Source organism: Triturus cristatus, chromosome 1_2, assembly GCF_964204655.1.
Source record: "Triturus cristatus chromosome 1_2, aTriCri1.1, whole genome shotgun sequence".
In the NCBI taxonomy this organism is placed as follows: domain Eukaryota; kingdom Metazoa; phylum Chordata; class Amphibia; order Caudata; family Salamandridae; genus Triturus; species Triturus cristatus.
The window spans coordinates 952,978,471-953,001,518 of NC_140580.1; the positions used below are offsets into that span (position 1 = coordinate 952,978,471).

A 23,048-nucleotide genomic window follows, 5' to 3' on the forward strand; every position below is an offset into this window, starting at 1 on the left:
AGGCCTATATTGAAATATTTGACCTCTGGCAACTGATACCCTCTGGGGCTGTATAGGAATAGTTCCCCTTTTATGGACAGCAACTATATATTTTTTTTCCATAATGCCTTTTACCAGGACTGAATAATTTTGTGATATAGGACATTGACCTGGAGCGGGGGGAATGAACCCATTAATAAACTTGGGTGTTGTGTCCTGGGCTAGCCCCTATTAGGCATTTTGCCTTTTCATTGTTCGCTGGTTGCCCAGCAATTGTTAAAAAGAGTATTTAGGTCTCACAGGAGCATGAGAGGGAGAAAACAACAGTTGCTGGTTTACCTTGCACTGATGATTTCTTGATGCATCCATTTATAAGGCTTTGGCTCCAGTGATGGCCCCTATAGAGAAACAATTGGTGCAGCTTGATTGTAAATGTAGAGAACCCTTCTTACCAATGGAGGATATGCCTGGAACATCTAGTACTCCTTTACCACAGAGGCTTAGTGGCAAATGTTCTCCTAGAAAGGCAACTGCTAAGAGGAAGCATGAACAGGGCATTGATCTTAATGCCTTGCTAAAATTAAGAAGATCATTTTTGGCACAGGACTTACATGTTGGGGACCACGTATCTGAGACTTCCAATTTTGGGGATTCTTTTGAAGATGTTAGTGCTATTTCCCCTTCCACTCCAGATCCTATTATTAGGAATGATTCCTCTCCTGACTCAGAGGGGGAAAATAGGTGTGAACGTCCTTGCCTTCCTTCTCCTACCCTTCCTTCTGCAAGGGGAAGTACTGATGTTGATTCACAACCTCCCATTTCTGATATGTTGAATCCGGATGATACGTTTCATCCACGCACTTCAGAGTGGACCCCAGGAGAAAAAGTAGTGACTTATGTAGGAGGACGTTTGTGTAAACCTCTGGATAAGGAAGTTCACAGTTGCCTTGGGGTCAAATGTCCACCCTTGTGAAAGTGGCACTTACTCCAGAGAATGATGCCCGTATGGCCAATTTTTTTGCCAAATATGTTTGCAATATATTTGTGATCCGAAACACAGAATTTCACGTTTTTGGAAGTCATGTCAAGATACATATCTTGACAATACAGGGCCTCTTATGAAAATTCTAGATGTGGCTAAAGAAGCTAAGCAATCAAGATCTCTATTTTCTCCTGATATTCTCTCAGGTTGGAAGCAAAGGGCAATAATTTTGTTAGGGAATGCAAACTGCACCCTTTCCACAAAGCGACATTGTTCGCTTCTTATCAAGACAGATCCTAAGTTAGGAGATCGCTCATCATCTGATGCTGGCCCAGTAACACAAGGTGGTTCATTTCGGGATCCATTTATAAAGGATCCGGGGAAGTTTGTAGCCAGATGACATCCTTAGATAAAGCTAAGGGGCAGCTATAAAAAACTAAAATGTTCCTCAAAGGATTAAGCAGGGGTTGGTCATGGCAGGGGGTGTGTGGCCAGCTGCTTTGTGCATCAAGTCCCTTACAGAGGTGAAACGGGCAGAGGTGGACAATCGCAAGATTTTTACAGGCTTCTTCCCCTCCAGAGGAATCTAAAAGCACGGGTGGTAGAGGAAGTTTCCGTGGAGGATCTTACGGAGCAGCTTCCTCGGGTGAGAGTTACCCCTTCTTCCCTGTTAAAAGTGGGAGGCAGGTTAGCAGACTATGTACAACAACTGGCGTTCAATTACTACAGATGCATGGGTTTTTCAAACAGTTCAGGGATTTCGTATAGAATTCTTGGAAACTCCTGTTCAGGTTTCTCGACCCCGTCCCCTGACATTTTCGCAACAGGACAGGTTTGTGCCCTTATTGTAAAAGGGCAATATCTCTCACTTTACTCCATCCCAAACTTTTTAAAGCAATATTTTCTTAGTGGGAACGAGAGATGGAGGCTTTCGATCATCGATAAACGTGAGTCAATTTTTCAAATGGCCGGTATATAGCCTTTTCAAAATCAAGAGCATTCAGCTTCTTCAAGACGTTTTAAGGCCGGGTGATTAGATGGTTAGTCTGGATTTGAAGGATGGCTATCATTCCATTCCAATTTTCCCTCCTCACTGCAGGTTTCTGCAATCCATTTAAGTGTCTCAAGTATACAAATTCATAACTCTGCTTTTTAATCTTTCCTCAGCTCCATGGTGCTTCACCAAGGTGCTTCGTTCAGAGATAAGAGTATATTCGGGCTCAGGGTATTTATCTTTATGTGGACTATACTCTCATTCTAGATCAGTGTCTTTGGTGGATGATGGCTCATCTTCAGTAGTTGATGTCTCTCCTTGAAGGTTTGGAATGTGTTATAAATAAGAAAAAATCCAGTTTAATTCCTTCCTGAGCCTCTACTTTCCTCAGCTTCGTAATAGATTCTGTGCAGGCTACTCTCCCCTTGCCTTACAGGACAATAAAGCAGATACTGCAGGAGTTACGCAAGACCTTGCCAGGAAAGAAACTTCCTTAAGACAAATAGCAGGATTGGTAGGCCTATATCGGCTTCCATTTAGGCTATTTGTTCTGGTCCTATTCATTACAGGGCTCTTCAACACCTCAAAACATAACATCCCATGAATGGTCTCAAGTATTGATGATTCCAAGGTTTTGGCATGGTTGGAGGGTGTGGGTGCGGGTCCTAGGTTTGGCAGCCACTGGTAGTCGTTCCACAGTGTTGCTATTCTTGCAGAAGATCATTTCCTCCGTCTTGTCCATATTCAGCTGCAGGCAGTTGTTCTTCATCCATTCTGCAATGTCTGTCATGCATCTGTGGAAGATGGTCTTGGTGCTGTCATCGGTGAGTGAGAGGATGAATTTGGTGTCATCAGCGTAAGATATTATGTTGAGGCCGTAGGATCTAACAATGTTGGCTAGTGGATCATATCTGCGTTGAAGAGTGTGGGGCTGAGGGACACAGCAGGTGATCTCCTTGGGTTTGGAGATGAAAGGTGGGAGAGGGATCCTCTGTGTTCTGCCACTGAGGAAGGAGGTGATCCATCTGAGCACATCCCCCTGGATGCCAATGTGATATAGACATTCGATCAGCATGTGGTGGGATACAATGTAAAAATCTGGTGAGAGGTCGAAAAGGATCAGGGCTGTGGTTTCTCCTCAGTTGAGGAGGGTTCGGATGTGGTCAGTGGTTGTGATCAGGGTGGTCTTGGTGCTGTGATTGCTGCAGAACCCGGATTGGAAATTGGCGAGTAGCTGGTTCTGCTCCAGGTGTGTTGTGAGTTCTTTGTTGATTAACTTTTCCAGTACCATGGCTGGTAATGGGAGCAGGGAGATTGGCCAGTAGTTTTTGAGTTCACTGGAGGCAGCGGAGGGTTTTTTGTGTAGTGGTCTGACTTCAGCATGTTTCCTGGGGTTGGGAAATGATGCGGTTGTGATTGAGTTGCTGAGCAGGGTTGTAAGTTCCTGGGCAATTCTTTGGTTTCCAAGATTGAAAATGTGGTGCAGGCATGGTTCTGTGGGAGATCCAGGGCGGATAGATTTCATGATGGTGGTGGTGTCCTAGGTGGAGAGGAGGTTCCAGGTGGCCAGTCTGTGGTTCGTGTTGGTTTCAGCAGTGGTGAATCTGTCAAGGGAATCCCTAAGTGTAGGAAGTTTCTGTATATGGTTGCGATCTTGTCATGAAAGAAGTTGGCAAGGTTGTCGCACAGCCCTTGTGAGGATGTGATGTTGTTTTAACTGGAAGCCAGATTGGAGAATTTCTTCATGATTTTGAAGAGTTTCTTGGTGTTGCTGGTGCTAGTTTTGATGTGTGCAACTAATGCTTTCTTCTTTGTGGCTCTCAGTAGACGGAGGTAGAGGTTGAGGGAGATCTTGAATGCTGCCCTGTCGGAGATGTTCTTGCTAGTGCGCCATTTCCACTACAGCTGTTTGCTGTCTTGTTTCGCTGTTCTGCATTCTTGGGTGTTCCATCTGGCCCTTTGGAGGATTTTGTTCAGTTGTTGCTCTTGATAGGGAGTATAGCTGTTGGTGCAGTTGGTGATCCAGGAGTTTATAACTCCCTGCTTGAGGGAGGTTGGTGGTGGTAGCAGGACTGGAGGCGTTGAGGGCATTCCTCCAGCTGGTCTAAGAAATTTTGTTCCATCTGTGGTGGGAGGTGCTAGTCATCTTGAGGGTGGCGGTGCAAAAGTTGGAGATGCTGAAGGGGACAACAGAGTGATCCGTCTGTCGTGTTTCCTGCCTGGCCCATTGTAGTTTTCCCCATGTTAGTCTAATTGTGCACGTTGTAGGCCATGTTTTTATTCGCACACGTTACTATATAAACACTCTTGCTTTTGTGCCACACTGCACTGTCAATCGGAATCTGCATTTGTTTTTGTGTCCTGTTCTTTTCCTGGGATTTAGTCTGAACACCATAGACAAGGTCAAGCAACAATGCCCCTTGTTATTCTCTTCGGTCAGACACTAGAACCTAGACATAACACGAGAACATAGCTGCTGTTTGTGAGCGCACATGTCTTGTCATATGGCTGACTATAAGAGCTTAAACATGAACACTGAGCAAGGGCTCTGAGACAGGATTACTGCGTCAGCTAAGATGTAGAACCTCAATCTGTGTATAAGATACGGGTTCTGTCACCAATCCCAGAGATCTTTGATATATAATCATTTAGCTTTGGTAGAAAAGGGGATGGGGTTTAGTCTAACATAAAAGGGGTTTTATATTATATGGTTTATTAGCCATGCTAATGGTAATTTTGATATGCATTCATTTGCTAATTGTGGCACGAATACTGCATTGTAGAGCACAATGGTTTAAATAAATATTCTAAACTTCCTTCATGACTCGTGTTTATCCTATTGTGGATGAGTACGAGTGAGAGAGCCAAAGCATGTGATTGTTACCACGATCCCTGAGAGGGTTGTGTTCTGGGGTTCCAATTTACTTATTTCTCTGGTAAGGTTAGGAGGGCAAGTGATGCACTATAGTTAGTTGGACTTGAGCTCATAGGTACTGCGGTAGTATGGAGACTCAGTCCCTACATGCCGATGTTCTATGGTCCCAAGCATAGTTCTGGTTCTGAGCAGATTCCCTGCAACAGGTCCAAGTGAATTCTGTGACATGGCTGCAGTTGACATGGTTGCTGGAGGTGAAGGTGGAGTCTAGTGTGTGTCCTGCGGTGTGGCTAAGGTCGTGGGTGATCTGGGTCAGTCCGAGGCTGCTTTTACTGTTGAGAAGGTGTGCGGTGTGTGAGGTGTGTTGAATCATCAACTTCCCAGTTATTTCAGTTGGAAACTGGATCCAGAAGCGGCAGCAACAGATGTTTTCCTTCAGGATTGATCCAAGGAACAGGATTAAGCCTTTCCCCCCTTCTGAATGATAACCCGCCTTTCGCCACAGTCAAGGAGACAAGTGGCATATCTCGTGTTATCAGCGCAGACATGGAATTCTCAGGTATGGTATCCAGTTCTGAATGAACTCTCCTGGGATTCCCACATCCCTCTACCCCATCCCCCAGATCTTATTTTGGATCCCCTAGGAAATCCCCATCGTCTAGTGTCGGATGACACGATGTTTGTCTTTGCTTGGAGGATTACAGGACACAATGGGAAATCCCTGGCCTTTACAAGCTACAAGCTCAATTCTTCCTTTCCAAGGCTTGGACAGATAGTTTAAAGATAGAAATCGGCATGGTCCCAATTGGTGCATTGGTGTATACAAAGGGGCATTGCTTCAGTGGGGTTGGATGTTGTTGACATCTTGAACTTTCTTGAAGCTATGTCTGGCCAGGCATTGGCTTATAGGTCGATAAATACCTTTAGACTGGCTATTTCAGCAGGACGTGATCTGATTGATAGGAATCTGGTCGGAGAATATCATTTGGTAAAGAAATTACTCGAAGGTTTTCACCTTTCTCTCCCTCCGTAAGCTAGATATTCTTCCCTTTGGGGTGTTAATTTGGTTCTACATAATTTCCTTTGTTGGCAGAGTAATAAATATGTCAGAAAAATAATGATCTGCTAAATTAGACATGCTTCTTTGCATGGTCTCCTGCATGAGGTTTTCAGATTTCAGAGCTCTAGATGTAACAGGTAGAGAATTCACCCCGGATGTTAGGAGAATTAAATATAATTCTAGAGTGTTATCATTCCCAGCCTTTAGGGATGTACCAAAGTTGTGTGTAGTTTAATGTCTTAAAGCTTATGAATCCAAAAACAAGAAATTGCCAATACTGATACAAATTACACCGTCAAATCAAACAATCACTCGTGCCACTCATAGTGATTGAAACCATCTTATTTAGAAAATATTTTTATTTTATTTTATATTTCGTATTCTATTCAAATGTTCTTTTAAGAAATCATTTGGTTATTAAAGATTCGATAGAACAACAAATTTCAATGGATCAAAGAATAATATTTACAATTCCAAGATAGTGAACAACATATAAAACAAAATTACAAATTACACTAATATACAGCAAATTTAAACATGCTTATCATCCCGCAAAAAATATAAAGAATATAAAATGAAATGAAAAAGTAGGAAGAAAACTTAGGAAGAAATGTAAAGAATTACACATAAAAAAGGGAACATAATAATCCCAGAAAATTTTGACAAAACAGTACGGTATTCAGGTTATACAACCTAAACCTATCAGTCATATATTGTTTATGAGCCTGACACCTTTTGTTTAATAACACCACTTGTTTTAACCAAACAAAGAAGGTCTACGCATTTCAAACCCTGTGTTTATTTATGAGTTATCCTCAGGACTTGGGAAAATGAGCTTATTTAATCTCTGTGACGGCACCCATAGTGCTTCATAACCGATGTTATTTCAAACACGTTTAACCTACTTCAAAAAATGGCTTGCTGGCCCATATTTGAATAAATCCTCTAAACAGCGACCGCAACCTGGGTCATTTCTGGCAATCCACTCAATGGTTGCCAATGGTCATCTGCGTTATCCAGCCTACGTTAGTTCAGCGAAGCGAGGTCATCAATTCCTCGAAATTGCCGCTGCAGCATGCCTTCCTCTCATGAACTCATGACAGCAGAATCTTGTCTGGTAGGTGATAGTCAGCAGTTATCTTCCATTAGAAAACCTCACAAAGCAGTCTCTTATCCAACTACTGCCAGATGGTTAGCTGGATAATGTAAGAAGCAGGGATTGACAATAAAGCTTTAAGGGCTCATTCTGAAAGGGGGAATATGGCATCTAAGATCTTCTCATTGAGATCTCAGATATTACTTCATTGGTAATTAATAAGCTCTAAACTAGCATAATCCTGGCCTCCAGTCCTGATATAGAAGGAAATATTTCCTAGCTATCGTAACTGAAAGTTTCAATTCTATTAAGGCCAGGGTGGCAAGGATTATCCCTCCTCATTACCAAAGGTTTTGATTTTTCCACCCTGAAATATGTGAAATGTTGGTTTACATTTGTTGGCAGTAAGCAAATATTTACAATATGTTCTGATTAGATGCATTTTTGTGAGTAATGTTTATTGATATAAGTTTTCAAAAATGTGTTTTTGATACTAGTCTTTATGTAGTTTCTTTTTTGTGTAATGATTCAGTGATGTTCAACTATCCTTTTTGGATTTTATGTTGTTTATATTATCTTACTATCTTTCCTTATCTTACATTTTAAGGGTTGATTTGAATAAGGAAAAATAATATTGACATTTCGAACAGCATTTGTGACAGGAAGAAAGAGGGATTATGAAAGCTAACGATGGACTATTTGGAGTGTGTTTCGTTATGAATGGTTGAATGTTTTCATCTTTCCCATTGTCTCTTGGGAAACGTATTTTGTTTATTGTTGAAGATTTTATTGGTTGCAAGGGAAAGAAATTAGGAAAGTTTATAATAATCCTTGCTTCCATGTCCTTTAAAGAATTGAAACTTTCCCTTTACTGGAGCTAGGAAATTTTTCATTATTCATAACTTCTCCACAAATTTGTTTAGCTCAGACATAGTGAAAGCATTTTTTAAATCATTTTTGAATGTTGTAGTAAAGTTATGGACCTCTTCAATAAATATTTAATTGCTTGCAAACCCCATGTATGGGAAATGCCTGTGTATGACAATGTTCCATCCATTGTTATTAATTTATAATAAGCATTCCAAAGAATAGTTTTAATGCATTTCAAAAATCAGTTGCACCTTTCAAATAACATAAATGTTTCAGAAATGGTTCCAAATATCAGTCAATAAATTGTGTAGTTCATTCAAATAGTGAGCCAATGGAAATAACAATGTGTCTTCCAGTGGATGAACTTGGGGCAACAAATACAAAGTTGAAACAATTCGATGAACCAATTAAAAATTAGTATTCACCTTTATCCAACTATCCTTCATCTCTTCAATCCATTTTTGTATCAATGAGCAAAACAGGCCTTTACAGAAAAGAAGATTGAGGGAATTTAGGGATGGTTCAGTGAAAAATGCCCCATAATGCTGTGAACGCAGACTCTCAGGGGAGTTCAGACTTCAACTATAGGGTCACTCACAGTGTCCCTCCGATTGATGTTACAAGTGTCCCCAAGACAGACAGAAGAATAGGCAGGTAGTTACTGTAGGAATGGAGGTTATGTGAGGAAGATATGGAGCAATTAAAAGGGCGATAGTTATAGTGGGAACAGGATTAGTTGGGAAGGAGTAGGTAAGAAGCAGCGGGGTCACTGGAGAATACAGGAGTGAAGAAGAGAGAAGGATGTAAAGCTCTTTCTGAGTGTAGGAGAGGGAACAAAAACATTGGGGGTGAGATGCAAAGCTTTCTTCTGGCAGGAAACATTTAGAGATGTTCTAGATATGGAACCTGAAAGACATCTTCCAAATCAGCCAGGTAATTAAAACACCATTCAATCCACAAAAAACTGGCAAAGGCTCAGACCCCAAAACTGACAGCTTACAAAACCACAAAGTGACTATTGATGTATGATAGAACCACTGTAGGTGCAAACCCTTTGAAGATACTGTTGTGTATCTCAGGACTTTCAAGATAATACATACATGCCATATACATACCAGGCATGATTGAATGTCAACACAAGAGCTCTAACTCGTTAGACTGTACGTGTGTGTGTGTGTGTGTGTGTGTGGTTGTGGTTGTGTGTGTGTGTGTGCGTGTGGGTGTGTGTGTGTGTGTGTGTGTGTGTGTCAGGCTTAAGACCTTGAAAGCTAACACGTTGAATGTTAAAGTTAAGAGTGTGTGAGAAATCACCATATTATTTTCAGACATTATTTTCAAAGCTGTAAGTTCTGTGAGAATCTGCAGGACAAAGTGCAATGATCAGAAATGCAAGGACATTTGGCCTTACACAAATCAGGCTTGGCAGGTAATAACCTGGCAACATTTGCCTGCCTTCCTTTTGCTTCTGTTACAAACTCACTGCTGGTGTACCCGAGCGATGATATGAGAATTTGCACAGGAATGCCTTTTTCCCTTTCCATAGAAAATCATTAGAGAAGATGTAAAGATCACTGACGATTTGGGTGGGCCAGACACAAGGCCAGATGTCTAGAAGAAAATGCTGAAGGGCCGTTATCTGACTGCAGACCAGATGGCTTTCTGAGGTATACGTCAATACTTACATGGCTTAGCATATAAATAATTAGGCGATTCTAATAAACATTCAATAAATACAATAACCACAAGGCTTAAGACATAGGTAGGTCTTAGGTAAGAACGAGACTAATCTAATTAACAAGAGAAAGTATTTTTGCTAGTCACCTTGTTTTATATTATGACTGCTGAAATTACTGTGATAATTACCATCATTTTGAAATATAACATGTATGTACAAATAGTATATAATAAATAAACTTCCGTTGTAAAATTTCAATTACTGTTTTTGTCTACTGTTTCTAGGAGACAGTGTATCAATAAACAATACTCTCCCTGCAAATAGGAGCTTCCCTGACAAGGTTGTATAACTCCTAACACTCTTTAGCTATGTGAGTATAACTCATTTTGATAAGGCGAGAGAGGCCCTTTCTCCTTTTCTCTGAAAAGGGCATGTTACGCATCAGAGGATCTACCTGGGTATGCCCCTAGCCCCCTCCAGGAGAAGTGGGGCTCAAGACAATAAAGATTCCAAAACCACCAGGTAATTAAGGGCCAGATATACTAACACATTTAGAATGTTCTACACAGGTTACCAAATTGCTAAATGGGTTTAGGAAATGATCAGGAATCTCTATTTGGAAGGGGTGTTTACTATTACTATTACAAATACAATTACGATTACATATCAGAAGGGGCGTTTAGGGACATCCCTTCCAATTAGCTATTACTTATGGTATGTACTAATATTTTATGACTGAAATGCAGTTGCGAAAAATTCATATTTTACTGACAATTCAAAGGAGGGAGTAACTCATTTGCAAATGAAACAGGATCTGCAGGGATTCCCTTCCCCCTTGTGAATGGTCCAAAACATTTTTATGACTAGGCAGTGGCCTCTGGGATCACTGACTACTCTTTTTTGTGAAAATCATCTGGTTTCCCCTTTAAGGAAAGTGGGCTGCAGTAAAAAAAAAAATATTGCTTTATTTTAAAGCTCTCACTGACATAGTGGTCTGCTGATCCCAGCAGGCCACCATCCCAGTGATGGCAGGAGAATCCTAGTGGGTCGCAATTTTCCTCCAACTTCATTAATATTCATGAGGTAGGTCATACTTTGAACCACTACAATTCAGTATTTTGTGACCGGACATATTAGTACATAGGGTGGTTAGCAAAAAAAAAAAAAATGCTGGACTCACAAAAAGTCGGTACACAAAATGTTACCACATTTAGCGAATCCAATGTACGTACAAGTGGTCCCAAGAATCTATTGGGCCACATAGATGTAGTTAATGAGCAAACCACATGAACACTGAGTCTGCCAAAGTGATCGAGTAATTGGAAATCAGCAGTAATATACTTAACAGGTCAACCACATAGTATTTAACAATGGCTTGCCTAGGACCTGGTACTCTGTTTACTCTGAAGAGGTAAAGGGGGAGAGAGGAGCTATGGATTGTCACAAGGGTATATACGAAAAAATAGAGAGGTAATGTTGAGAAAATAGAGATAGATGAAACAATAAAGTGAGGATAATGGATAGCTGCAGAGTGAGTGGATATATTACAAAGATATGGAGATTTTAGAGATTCAGGGCAGAAGGCAGATGAATATGGTGGGAGAGCGAAGAGTGATCGAAAGTGGGGAGCAATGCGTGCAAATGGAGACCTGCAGGAGAGAAAGTGCTAGAGGAAATCATAAAGAGATAGAAGGGGGATTTAGAGAGGGGAGAAAATTGAATGGTAGAAAAATGCTGGTAGTAGGGAGAGGCGATATAAGAGAAAATGGGAACAGATGATGATAAAGAGAAATGTCAGAATATAAAATAGAGGAGAGAATAGCAAGAGGAAGATATAGGGAACATTGGAGGGAGGATGAACAGTAGAAAAGTAACGAGATACAGAGGTAGAGAGAGAAGGGTAGACTGAAGATATAAAAGAAAGGATGTAGAGAATTGTTACAATGGAACATGAGCCTAGAGATACTTTGACAGCTAATGGTTTGGGGAAAGTGGAAGAGAGAGGCAGGTGTAGAGTATCTAGTTACAGATGGATGGTGAGATACATGGACAAGTCAGACTACCACCGTCCCTCTCAGAACCCACAGAGATCAGCTGCGGAGTGGCTCAGGGCACATCCCCAAGCTCCATCCTCTTCAACGTCTACATGGCCCCTCTCACAGCCATCATCAGGAACCACGGACCCAGCATCTTCTCCTATCCCAATGGCACCCAGCTGATCCTATCCCTCACCAATGAACCCACAGCCGCCAGAGACAACTTCCACAATGGTATGAAGGTTGTCGCCACCTAGATGAGAGACAGCTGCCTCAAGCTCAACTCAGACAAGAACAAAGTCTTCATCCTGGGACCCACCTCCTCCCCTTGGGACAACTCCTGGTGGCCCACCGCACTAGGAATACACCCACATCCCCCAACCATGCACGAAACCTTGTCATCATACAGGACTCTTCACTCACAATGAACCACCGGATCAACCCCTTCTCCTCATTGTGCTTCCACACACTTCGCCTGCTTCAAAAGACCTTCAGATGGACCCCCACTGAATCCAGAAAGACGGTCACCCACGCGCATCATCACCAGCAGACTCGATTACGGCAATGCACTCTATGTCGGTGTCACCCAGAAACTCCTCAGGAAACTACAGAATACTCAAACACCGCAGCCAGACTGGTCCTCAAGACTCCCCACTGCAACCACATCACCAAACACCTACGGGAACTCCACTAGTTCCCAGTCAACAAAAGGGTCACTTTCAAGCTCCTCACACATGCCTACAAAGCCCTCCACGATGCAGGACCAGCATATCTAAACCACTGCCTCACATCCCACGTACCCACCAGACACATCCACTTCGCCCAACTGGCTCTGGCCAACGTCCCACTGATCCGCAAGACCAGGACCGGATGAAGATCCTTCTCCTACCTTGCCACCAAGACCTGGAAACCCTGCCTCTCCACCTCAGGCAAGCCCCGTCACTGACCCAATTCAGGAAGGATCTTAAGACCTGCCCTTTGACTGAACCCCAGAGCCTGGACAGATCAGCAGCTTTTCCATACCACAGCGCCTTGAGACCCTCACGGGGGAGTAGTCACGCTATACAAACCATGATTGATTGATTGACTGATGGAGAGTGGGGGAAAGTGGAAGAGACTGAAGGAAGGGTGAAAAAAGGGGATAGAAAGATACTATAGTGATGCAGTAGAAAAGGAAAAAATAGATGAAGGGCTAGATACAGCGTAGCATAGAAACATTCGTAGAGAATAAAGAAGGGTGACAATGGAGAGATGAAGATGGTTTGGGGAAGGTAAACAGTTTAAGTTAGTGAGATATAGAGGCAGAGAGAGGAGGGTAGAGTGGAGACACACAAGAAATAGGGAGGAGTAGGGGAAAGTAAAGAGGACAGAGTGAAAGGGACTGTTGTGAACACTGTGACAACTCTTGTTTTATGCAGTATGTTTTAATTCCTTGACTGTGGTTAGCCTTTTTATTCCCAATTTAGAAAGTTCCTTGAGGACACATAAAAAATGCTGATATCATCGTGGCTGACATCTCTGTAGACTGACAAGTTTTTTGTTTATAGTAATGGATGCAGCCATTACAAAATGGCCACTTACAGTGCAAGGTTATTGTTTACAAAGATAGAGGCTTCATGTCAACATGCAGATGAAGTGGACGCATTCTGTGCAGTGTTAGTTTAGTCTTAGAGAAGCTTCAATGTCTCCAAACCATGTTTCCTAAATATGAGATTAAATCAGTAGCCATCATCATCAAAATCTTTTTTACGACCAATATATTGGTCATAAAAGCACATAAATATGAATACAAAGACCACAATTAATAGAAATAAAAGAGACAATTCAGACAATACAATCAACAAAAAATGTAAAGAATCTTAAATCACAGCAAAAAGTAGTTGACATTGCATCATTTTTCCTGAGCTTCACAGCTGCAATGATATAACTAAGTACAGCGTTGCAAATTTCAAGGGTGGTTAAAGATTGTTTGTATCCCAGACCCTCTTTGTGTGAAGTAAAATTCTCATGCAAAAGGATTGGACGTAAAAATGGTGGCATTAATGAACAATACAAAGTGCAAAACAAAATAAGGTGCACAGTAGACTGGGTAGAGACGGCAACACACGGACATTTTGAAAGTTCAAACAACCCAAGAACCAGCGAGGGGAAAGGCGACTAAATAATTAATTATATTTACTCTTACCCTTGTCAGACAACATTTGATCCAGGATATACAAACCAAGTTAAATAGGATTCAGGCCACAAAAAATTAACAATTTGCATATAGTTAGTAATTGTATGTGAGTTAAGAGACTTTTCAATTCTAGACTCTTCTTGGTGAGTGGCAAAAATATTTGTAACCCTTTCCTTGGTCTGAAATCCTATATCTTCAGACGAGTTAAAAAGCACACTCCAACAAAGAGAATAAAAAACCTTTTTAACATGAACCAGCCATGAAATAGCGTTCATGTTGTCAAGGTTTAAACAGTCCTTCAAAGCTTCCCTTGAGAAACCAGCCCTGGGAGTGTCCCATAGTTTTACCCATAATAACAGCGGAGCTATATCAATAAAATCTTCCAGAAATCCTACCCCCACTTCCATATGTGTGATAAACTTGGGTTGGATTTGGGTAAAGATAAAAGTCTTCATAAAAACGTATTTTCTACTATATGTAGCTTTCCAAGAGCTGTAAAACCCCACACTCCTGCCCCATAGGCACCAAGAGATAGAAACTTCTATAAAACTGGATCATCTCCTTGATTGGTTTATGCTCTAACTCTTTTGCAAATCAACATATTGTTTAGCAGGCTATCCCCATCTTTTGAATTAAACATTCCCAAGATCCATGAGCACTGATTAAAAGTCCTAAATAATTAAAAGAATATACCTTTTTCTATTGGTGTCCCTCCAATATTAAAATTGTTTGATTTTGTACATTTAGGGCCACAGGTCATTGTAAAAGATTAAATTACTCATAAAATCGTTAAAACCATTTACAAGACTTTAGAGGCCGTTGGCTGTTAGCCCTGGGGAAACAGCGCCATCCGCATACAAAAGAACCGTTACTGCGCATGAATCTATTCGTGGGATGTCTTTGCTACATGCCCCCAAAGATCTATCAAGAGAGTTAATATAAAATAAAAACAGAAAAGGGGTCAGAATGCAGCCCTGTCTCACTCCTCTGCTCATTCCTATAGATTTTGTGCAATCCCCTGCATGTGTGTAACGCACTTTGAAGGTTGAGTCCCAATGCAAACTCTTAACCAGGTCCAGTAAAATGTGATCCACACCTGCCCACTCGATTAAACAAATTCAAAGGCACAGGAGAGGTCCATAAATGCTGGAAGGGCTTTCTCCTGGCCTTGAAATACTTGCTCCCAATATGATGTAAATTAAGGGCCTGCTCCACCGTTCCTAGGTTAGGGCAAAAACCATATTAAAAAGGTGAAAAAAAGGATCTAGTCTCAGCCAATTCATTCAATGTTTCCAAGATTACCAGCCCAAGATTCTTGCAGAATCTATTAGTGAGATTGGACGATAGCAAGTGGGCTGATTCCGATCACCTTTTTTAATGACTGGTATTATTGCAGCCTCTCTCCATGACTCAATAAGGTTTCCCCTAACAGCTGCCTTCAAGACATTCCTCAAAAGAGGGGCCCAAAGGTCAATAATATATTTAAAACGATCAATAAGTACCCCATCAGGGCCTAGGGCCTTAACACTAGCTGCAGCTTGACTAGTAATAGTCACAGAGGGAAGATTTACAAGATCAGCCAACCAATCCTCCTTTATTTACATGGGCTCAGGCAACATCATGGACAATCCTCTCTTGGTAGAGAAATGGTTAATCCATTCCTGTTCAGGGATGTGACACTCAATACCACTTTGGGAATGCTCTATGAAAAGGGCCGATTGACAACTTCCTTGAACAGCCTAGAATATTTCAAATTAGTTACTTTTCTAGACACTCCCAGGCCTTAGATCTGATCTCAAGCCTTCTGTTTTCAAGGATTTGCTTATAGTTCTTCCTAGCTGCTCTAATATCATCTGCATTTCGTGGAACTTTGTTGGTGGTTTGTTTTAAAACTTTAAAGGCTGCTGTACATTTGGGACTAAACCAGGAATTGGAGGGACGCTCTCCCACTGGCTTATTTATAGTCAACTCAGAGGACACAATTTTATTAATTTTATTAAAACCCTCCAAAATCTTCTCTGAGGTGATATTGTGGGAGAGACAACAAGGAATGTCATCAGGAGCCTTAATAATCAGGGTATATAGAAACTTTTCTGCTTTAATATTCCTCCAATTTATTCTGGCCCCTTTACTTACTAAATAATTAACATGTCACTCATTAGTTACACCTGCTCAAGCTAACAGGCTGAAATCACAGAAAAAGGATTATGATCACTGAACGGTGGCGGACAGACCTCATTTGCAAAAGGTGTTGAGCAAGATCAGCTGTTAAAAGAACAAAGTCTATAATGCTCCCAATGCCTCTGCCTGTAAATTTTGGTTGGCATAGTTTGTAATTAGGGAAATAATCTGAAGCAAAACTTAAGTTGTGAGTTTGCATTATCTGGTTTAAAGATTCACCATATGATGAATGTTTAAAATGATTAATATCATCCCCCAAAAGATTAGAAAATCTACAAATATGATTCTGACTATTACGGCATTTTGTAATATTAAAATATCCTGACCATATAATCGAGCTGTCACAATTTCCATGTCTATCCATAATATCTATGAGTAACATTTCCAATTCATGAATAATTTCTACTAGTTGCACAGAAAACAAATAAAAATTCAACCACCTTTACCAGTTGTTTCACTTGCAATAATACGGGCTTGATGCTATTTCTCACACCGTCAAATTCTTAATGGCGCATGAGACAAAAATTTCCAATCCCCCTTCCCTCTCCCCGCTGATGAAGGAGTAGCTTATCACAATATGATTTAAATCCATTTATACTTATGGGTTAAACGGCCCAGGTGAGCTGACAACAGACATCATAATTCTGAAGATATGCCTGCCAATATTCATTAATAGATTTGTCACGAAAACCTGCAATGTTCCAAGAAAGGAACAAAAGACCATGCCCACACTTGACATTAGTCTTTACTCTATTTGAAGTGCGTTCTGGTGGGGCTAATAAAGGAGGGGGTATTAACAATCCCCTTTTGGGTGGTTACCTTCACATTATTGGGCTGGTTCAATCGTCAATCGTTTTCTGTGAGCCCTGAAAGTGGTTCAAATCTATTGGGGTGAGCAAAGTTTACTAAAGGGGCTGATTTTGGTGGGGTCTATATATGCGCTTACACTGGCTGGGTATTGGTGGGTAGAAGAATCCTAAAGCTATTTCGTCCCCACTGCAACTGGGGCGGGACAAGGAGGGGGTGCACAACCAGAAGACACTATTTCAGAAGAATTGAGACAGAGTTCAATCAGGTCAGCAAAAAACCTACACAATCTGGGTCCCTAAAACTTAAAACAATACAATCTCCCTCAGCAGATTTCATGGTGGGACCAACCCCTTTAACTCTATGCATCATAATTATTTTTTCAAAGACAGCTGAATTGCAATTTACATTTCTCCCACACCAATAGGCAGCTTTATTGATGAGACTCTGACAAGACTCCTGTGTTCCTTCAGCTAAAGGAGGAACTCCACTAAAACCATTGTGTAAGGGGTAGGTGCAAAATATCAGAAACACCTAAGCACTGACATACAGGAGGAGGAACAGGTTGCTGACAAAGCGTGTTCTAAGTCCCGAAGGGAGAGGTGTCTGAAACGAATTGTGGACAGCTCGAAAAAGTGGGAATCCCTTCAGCCTGTGCCCTTTGATTGCTAGAATACCTAATAGGACCGGAGACAAAACCATGGCCTTGAGACAATTTTCCAACAACAGTAGATGGCAACCCAGGACCTTGAGCTTCAGTAGTAAATCAATTAGCTAAGTCCTGAGTAGCCAATTTTCCTGCGTTCTCTAATGGAGGATTTATTGTTAGGCAATTTCCACTAAAGATGAAAGCTGTTTTTCTATCTTTTCCAAACGAGACACAATGGGCATTAGGGCATCAACTAGGAAATTCGTTATACTAGGATAGAGTTCCTGTAAGAATTAATTAAAGGTCGTGGCCAACCACCATGACCACAAGGACGTGAATCAGCCTGGCTCCGCTCCAAGCCCCGAGAACCCGACTGCTCCTAAGCACAGGATGCGGACAAAATTAGGTGCACAGATGGCCTAAAGTGCGCTGAGCCGAGGGAACATCGAGACAGACAGCGGTGAAGAGGCGTTCTGCCTTTTTTGCTGCTGAGACGGAGGGAGCCCGCACCGCAGCAGAGAAACCAAGATGGCGGCGGACCTCGGCAGAGGTCAAGAATACAGCCTACGTTGACCTGCTGAGGCTGCGGGGGGGGTAGGCTGAAGGACCCTATGAGCGCCCCCCCATATATTGCAGTCTAAGGCAGTGAGGTTGCCCAGAAGAGGGAGGCGGAGCTTGGTCCGGGCGGTGTGGAGGGGATCGGACACCCTGCATGCCACAGACAGTGAGGAGCCAACCCTGAAGCCTATCTCACAGGTGGGAGCAAACGGAGTAGGCACTGAGATGTGGGGGGCCTGAGTATCCCTCCCGGTGATCTGCACGGAGAGCGAGTGATCAGACTGCCCTGCCTGACTGCCTGACTCTAAAATGGCTCCCGCTAGGCCTCCTGCAGTCAGCGAAGCTGCGTGGAAAGAGGAGGAGCATAGCGGTACAAGGTTGACTGCCTATAGCTGAAAGCTGGGAACTAATCGGGGGCTTCTGGGCCTTGGATGCTGATGCTGCTTGTGACCAGGGGAACAGGAGACCGCCAGTGGAACCTCACTGTCCTTCGGAGAGCCTGCTAGCTGAATGCTGGAAACGAATTGGGGGCTTCTGGGTCTTGGATGCTGATGCTGTCTGTGACCAGGGGAACAGTTGAATGCCACTAGAGTCTAGCTGTGCTTTGGAGAGCCTGCCTGTTTAAGGACCCGACCCATTCGGAGGGAGTGGCCCTGTGCTGACCAAGCACCTCAGCCCTATGCCACCTGAGTAGGCGCAATCCAACAGAGTCTCCAGCTATTTCGTCCCCACTGCAACTGGGGCGGGACAAGGAGGGGGTGCACAACCAGAAGACACAATGGCTCTCACCCCAGACGAGCTGCTGACCCTGCTGAGAGACTTCAAGAAAGAGCTATGGGAGGATATTAAGGCCGACCTCGCCACTCCTTAGACACATTCCGAGCCAAGGTGGGAACAAGGCTGGTGGCGCTTCAGGCAGACGTGGATTCGGTGGGCACACGCACCCTCGACCTTGAGACCAAATACCAGGAGCTGGAGGGTCGTTTGAAGCCCTTGGAAGAGGAATCAGTCAATGTGAAATCTCAACTCTGCGCTGCCACACTCCGATGCGAAGACCTCGAAAACAGGTCTCGCAGAGACAACATTAAGGTGCGGGCCTGGAGGAGTGCTGCAAAGGGCCCGACTTGGAATCATTTATGGTGGGTCTCTTTTGTAAGGTTCTTGGAGACGGCTGCCCTGAGGTCCAGCTGTAATGCGTACACAGGGTGGGCCGGGATTACAAGGAGATAATAGACATCCAAGGGACATTCTGGCCAAATTTAGCTCCTTCAAAGCCAAAGAACTGATCCTCAGGAAGGCCAGAAGCAGCGAGAAAGTCACTTTTCAAGGTGCAACATACTCCCTCTTCCAGGCCAAGCTGTCGCGCAGACTGCAATCCAGCCAGATAACTGAGAATCTAAGGAGCTGACAAGTTTGTTACAGGAGGGCATACCCTTTCGCCTTAGCCTTCACGCTCGACAACAAATCGTACCACTTCACGAAATTTGAAGAAGCAGCGGAACTACTTGGTCTACGCAATAACCTGCCATGACCGGATGCGACCTCGGGAGACGGGGGCCTGCAGGGATGGACGGAACGACGCTCACCTGGCCCCTGGCAGACATTCAAGAAAGGTTGCAAGAAATCAAAGGGGAGACAGGTTCGGAAGATCGGCCTCTCCTGGACCTGGAGGGAAGCTGTTCACCCTGGATGTTGATAGGGGGGCAGGGACTTTGCCTGGTCTGAAGGGGGACCCCCCGCCCAAGGACCTTGGACTTCGGAACCTCTGTCATCATGAAGAATACCTATCTCACTAGCTACGAGTACAGCCATCCCAGCCAACTCACAGATAAGTGCCTACCATATGTGTTGTGTTTTATTATTCATGCAACAGGGCTGGGGGAGCGGACGTGGACTCACCCTGGAGCTACCTAGGGTGGTGAACTTCAATCACTTTGGGGACTCCCCAGTTCAAAGTTATTGTTTTTGTTGGGTATTAATGTGTTTTTCATGGTGTTCTACAAAGCAGTTCTTGCGGGGGTCTTTTGGGGGGGGTTAAGGGACACTGGGGCTGGGTTGGGAGGGTCTTACAGCTGATGGGGGTGCCCGGGAGAAGGGCGCCACATGCTCCAGACTAAATATCTGTTAGCTATATATCGTGGAATGTGAGGGGACTTAACTCTCTGAATAAGAGGCAACGCCTGTGGAAATACCTGGGAGACCACCAGGCTCAAATAGTGGTGCTGCAGGTAACCCACACGCCTAAAACACAAAACCTATCCCTTGATAATCCGCTCTTCATCCACCACTAAACATAATGGGGTTGCCCTTCTCTTTCACTCCTTCCTCATTTCCTTCATCACGCCACTCTGACAAAGCGGGGAGGTTTCTTATGGTTAAGGGGGTCATGCAGGGTCATCCATGCACTATCGCCACAGTATATGCACCCAACACAGGACAATCGGACTTTCTCCTCAAGTTTTTATTAGCTCTGGAGGACTTCGCCTCAGGGGACATAATCCTACTGGGAGATTTTAATCTTACTTGGGACCCAGCCTTATACACTACCCACCCACATAGATCCACAGGGGGAGTCTTTAGTAAACCCCTCAGGCTGGCCTGCCAACGCTTGGGACTGGAGAATGCTTGGAGGGCTCTCAATCCTTCAACACAAGAATATTCATTCTTCTCCCACTCCCATAGATCATACTCAAGGATTGACCATATATTCACCAGTCAGACACTCCATCAGTCGCTTGTGGGGGCTTGTTTGCATCTGATATGCCTCTCGGACCACGCCCCACTGGAAGTGTTGATCATTTGTCCGGCTCCACGTTCTAAACTTGCTAGATGGTACTTCCCCAATTCTTTAACTAGAGACTAATTGCTCAGTTATGACCTGCGGAAGGCAATAAAGGATTTTTTAATCACTAATGACCCTGCTGACACGACCCACGTAAACGACTGCAGACAGGAGAACAGCTTCTTTTAGAAAGGGAACTCCGGGAGGCAGAAAAAACACACAAGGGGGGCCCATCGGTTCAGACCCTGAGAAGGGTGACAGCAGGGAGGGGGAAACTACCAGCCATATACACCAACAGGGCAGAAAAGACAATCCTACGCCTTCAATCCCGGGGCTACGATGTGGGTGACAAAATAGGTCCTTGTTTGGCGCGACAGCTCAGATTGAAACAGGAGAAAGAATATGTTTAACACATTGTCGATGACGCGGTCGTCATACATTCTAGCGAGGGAGGGAAAGCAAATGCATTCAGAGACTTCTATAGATCACTCTATACAGCCGAACCCCTATCTGAGCGGGGTCAGTCCCGCTACCTGGACTCACTGGACCTACCACAGGTTCCCTCCCCATCAATAGTGAGCTGAGTGCACCTATCATGTTAGAAGAGGTACAGAAAGCAAAAGACACCCTCAAACTCCAGAAAGCCCCTGGTCCCGATGGGCCAACAGCTCACTTCTACCGAACGTTTGTGGTGGAGTTGGCCCTTCATCTGACAAACCTATTCAATGAAAGAACTGCTACGCAACAGGTGTCCCTGTTGATGGGGGAAGCACTAATTACAATAATTCCTAAGGCGGGGAAGGACGAGCAATTATGTGTGTTCTATAGACCCATAGCCCTTTTAAATTTGGACGCTAAATTATGCTCAAACATTTTGCCCAACCTGCTAGAGAACGTCCTACCCAAGCTAATTTACCCCGACCAATCGGGCTTTATCAAGGGTCAACAAACTTATTATAACCTGCGCAGGATCATACATCTAGTATATAAAGTGCAGAACAAGTGTGTTCCAGCGGCCCTCTGTCAGACCGACCATGCACTCTTACCTTTAATGTGAGTAGTTGAGTTTCGCAGAGGCGCTATGGACCAACTTGCCAGCACCCTACCATTTAACCAGTGTATTTACTTCCACTAGAGCTACTCAATAGGGTTCAGGGAGGAGTGCCGGATGCTGGACGCTGGTGGGCTCTTGTTGTTGACCTGAGAGTCAACAAGACGTAATGAACCAATGTGTATATGTTGCCTTGAGCACAAAGTTAGTTTTTTCTCCCCTTCCTAATTTGTATATAATATCAGGTACTTTTCCTACCTGCGAACTTGAGCTGATGGACACTGCGTCCTAGTAGTCTTAGGATGGGTTGATTTTCCACTGTGTTGAGATTTTGTGGAGGGGAGTTTCTGTTAGCGAAGTATGTTCTCAATCTTCTTCTACTAAAGAAATAAATGGCAATTACTTCTTTGAACTAGTTACTGCAAGATATTCTTACAGTGTTCTGGTATGTCTTTTCTTTTTATATCAAAACACTTACTTTCCTAGTTGCCCCCGGTATGTTCCATCACTATAATAAAATAAACAAAACCAAAACAAACAAACATTCTCCAATTTTTTCTTATAGCACAATTGTAACAAGAAGGCATTAGCACTAATAAGTGTTTATTTTGATATTGTTTGTCCTTTAAATGTCCAAAAACTTGTCTTCCTTTGATAGAAAAATGTTCCAAAAATGATCTTGAAAGTTTACTGTGACGCTCTAATAAACATTGCTTTCTTGCTTACTTAACTTTATGTTTTCTTTCTCCAAAGGTTAACAACTGAATTTGAAGCTGAGCTGCTGTCAAGAAACCGCGATGTCACCGGAAGAGAAACTGGAGCCGAAGGGAAGCTGCGTCAATATCCAGGTAAGCGTCCCGGACACAGCTCTCTCCTAGGCAACAGACAGAAGGCTAAGCACCTTCCAGAAGATGGGTGTGGCGTTAAATAGTAATGCCACACCCAAGATGGCCGCCACGCTGACGTACGCTCTGTGTGATGCAGGCGTGCAGAGTTGCTCAGGTCTTTCTTTTGTTCTACGCCTGTGCAACAGTTACGAAGCTGACTTGGATCAAGTCGGAGTTACTTTTCCTTAACGTTATTGGTGCTATGATTTATACTCTACTTTGGTAAAACGTTCCACATTTCAAACTCAGATATCTCTTTTGTGCTTAAATATGCTCGTACACATTTAACTACATGAACAATCAGTAAAAACACTTGTTTTGACTATTGACTATTAAACATAACTTGAAAGTTTACATCAAACATATCGTACTTTGAACACATGGTCATAT

General features: G+C 43.1%; 1 long non-coding RNA gene across 1 annotated transcript in view; it reads right to left on the bottom strand.

Annotated features, from left to right (window-relative positions):
• Positions 1-23,048, bottom strand: part of LOC146868431 (uncharacterized) — a 131,705-nt gene that overhangs the window by 92,186 nt on the left and 16,471 nt on the right. Inside the window, exon 2 of the long non-coding RNA XR_014962872.1 lies at positions 22,030-22,151. This is a non-coding gene — a long non-coding RNA (uncharacterized LOC146868431). The remainder of the gene's footprint in view (positions 1-22,029; positions 22,152-23,048) is intronic.